The sequence below is a fragment of the Nannospalax galili genome, unplaced genomic scaffold (assembly GCF_000622305.1).
Source record: "Nannospalax galili isolate Female #2095 unplaced genomic scaffold, S.galili_v1.0 scaffold611, whole genome shotgun sequence".
Taxonomy (NCBI): domain Eukaryota; kingdom Metazoa; phylum Chordata; class Mammalia; order Rodentia; family Spalacidae; genus Nannospalax; species Nannospalax galili.
In genome coordinates this window covers 546,465-549,719 of record NW_008330486.1, presented here as the reverse complement: position 1 = coordinate 549,719, position 3,255 = coordinate 546,465, and positions in this window count along the sequence as shown.

Genomic DNA, 3,255 nt, shown 5'->3' with positions numbered 1-3,255 from the left:
AAAATTGGGTTAGTTTAAGGGAGGGGGGAGGGAAGGGTATACAAGGAACCTAGGGGATAAGGGGAAAGAAGGAGGTCAAGAGACATAGGACAGTAGGTGAAGGGTATTAGTAAGAGAGAAAGGGGGGAAATGGGGGCACCTTAAGTCTAAAAACCATGATGAACAATGCCTAGCTCGTTTTGAAAAACAGAGGGAACCATATTGCTCCTACATCCTACTGACAAATTATACATAGCAGATCAAGAAATATGTGTCTAGGTAAGGTTTTTCTGAGAACAACTTGTCTTTGCCCAAGATTTATCTACATGGCACACAGTAATTAAAAGTACCAGACTGGTGGAACTAACCTTCTTGGATGTTTTACAGACATACTTTGAGGCCTATAATAATTTGGTCAGAGGGACACAAAGGACACTTTTTGCTCCTTGCCCTCCTAGGTTGACTAGTTCCAGGGGACTATGAGCATCTCTCAAAATGTCCTATAATGGTGGTGGGTCACCTGTCCTCTTGATCAAGGAGGCCGAGGAGACCCCACCAGATGGACTTGAACCAGTGTCCAGTTTATAAAAAGGAGGGTCAACACAGAGGAATCATTTCCTCCATGCTTCCAAGCAAAACCAACCATGGTCGAGCAGGACCTTTGACTTATCTTAACATACATGGAACTGGTAAAAGAAGGGAGCCAGGTGCTCCTCCCAAGTCCATGTGACCCCTGAGGAACAGATCTTCAAACAACCTTAAGAGTGAAGAAATCGGTTTTATCTGGACCAACTATATGGCCTTAAACACCAAAAAGGAAATTATAACCAAAGATTAAATGGGCCAACATAATTTCATAAGAGTCCATATGTATAGCTAAAGGCTACATTACAAGCAATGATGCCAGACAAGCAATACCTGCTTTTGAGTTGATGGCCACAGTGGCCAAAGGGATTCCCAGATTGTAACCCAGCACAGAACTGGGAAAATGAACAGCAGACCACAATCTTATCCAAAGGACTATTGACAACTGATTACTGCTAGATGCTAGATGAAGAACAGCTGGCCCTCCTAAAACAAAGACCTCTAGATAGGCTGACTAGATTCACCAGAAGGGCAAGTAGTGGGGAATGGCTGGGGGTGCCGACAACACAGCAAATGGTAGCAGGGATATCAGAGTATAAGGGATCTAGTCAATCAACAAATAAAAAATTTGTTATATTTGAGGAAGAAGCATAAAAATTTGCTTCATGTTAATTAGTAGAGGTGAAAAATACTACCATTAAAATCTACCTGATGACCTTATATCCATGCTCAGGTGCCAAGGATCTCAGAAAGTAACCGACTCTGACTAGTAATACTCAGGTACATAGAGATTAGAGATGCATATGCAAACATCTAAGTGTTGGTAGCATTAAAAATGATATTGTTTTCTGTATGAAACAATATATTTTAAAATGAAATGCAGATGTTTCTTAAAGGTTAAAACCTCATTCAATTTTATGTCTTATGGGCTTTATACAGAGTTCAATATTGTATAACTGTATTAATTCAACTGTGAACCTAAAAATTTACAGTCAATTTTGAAAGAGATATATCTTAGCTCTGGAAATTGTTATTGAATATGTCAATGCTGTTGTAATGAAATGCTTCTACTTATGATTATTAAATAAATAATTAAAAAAGAATAGTTTGAGCAAGTAGTGGGGAATGGCTGGGGTGCTGACAACACAGCGGACATTTCTGGGATTTGGGTGTATAGTTGAATAAGATGGTTTGTGGTGTTCTGTGTGATACACACACACACACACACACATAAAGTCAACAAAATTTTTAAAATGTATTATATTTGAGGAGGAAGCATGGAAATTAATGTCATGTTAATTAGTAGAGGTGATAAACATTACCATTGAAATCTACCCGATGACTTTATAGACATGCACAAGTGCCAACGATCCAAGTGCAACCAATTATGACTATTAATAGCCAGATACATACAGATTAGAGATGCATGGGCCAACATCTCAGTGTTAGTAGCAAAAATAATGAGTCTTTCTGTAAGGAATAATATATTCTCAAATGAAATGAAGATCTTTCTTAAAGGTTAAAAACTCATTCAATTTTAGGACTTTCAGGGCTTATACTGAGTTCAATATTGTATAACTGTATTAATTCAACTGTGAACCTAGAAACTTGCAGCCAATTGTGAAAGAGATGTACTCTTGCTCTGGAGTGTTTTACTGAATATGTTAAAGATGTAATGAAATGCTTCTTCTGATCATGTAGTTATTAATTTTTTTTAATTTTACTTCATGTTAAATAGTAGAGGTGATAAACATTACCAGTGGAATCTACCTGATAACTTTATATTCATACTCAGGTACTAAGGATCTGAGTGTAATCAACTGTGACTAGTAATAATCAGATACATAAAGACATGTTCAAACATGTATTAGTAGCATTAAAAATGTAGGAAACAACATCTGAAAAAAAGCAATAACATTGAAAAAATTATTTTCCTCTTCAGTAGTATCATGAGGTTTATTCTGGCTTATGGGAATTACAGCATTAAAAAGGTCAGCCTGACACTTAATTCTTAATTCAACTGTGAACCTAGAAACTTGCACCCACTTGTGAAAGAGATGTCCTCTTGCTCTGGAGTGTGTTACTGATGTTAAAGCTGTAGTGAAAAGCTTCTTCTAATCATGTAGTTATTAAAAATTAAAAAATACTTGTTTTTATTTTATGTGTATGAGTATTTTGTCTGCATGTATGTAAGTGTGCCAGTGCATGCAATGCCTGTGGAGGCCAGGAGAGTGTGTTAGATTCCCTGGAACTGGAGTTATGGACAGTGTTGGCTGCCATGCAGTTGTTGAGAGCCAAACCCAGGTCTTCTGCAAGAGCAACCAGTGCTCTTAACCACTGAGTCATCTCTCCAGCCCCCGAAGCTCTTTTCTTAAAAAGTGAGTCATCTTATAATTACTTTCTTAAAACATTTTTTCAGAATTACAGAAATATTACAGTTTCAGAAACCTCTTTTCTAATCTTAAAATTATACAAATGTTTAAGTTATTTATATAGCTTTAACTATTGCAGCTAGATTCATTTACTTTTAAAAATGTTTTTTAATGGTAATTTTTATCACCTCTACTAATTAGCATGGTGTACATTTTTATGCTTCCTCCTCATATATAACTCATTTTTTAAATTTGGTAATTTTTTGTGTATATATCACACAGAACATCCCAAACAATCTTATTCATCTATATACTCACT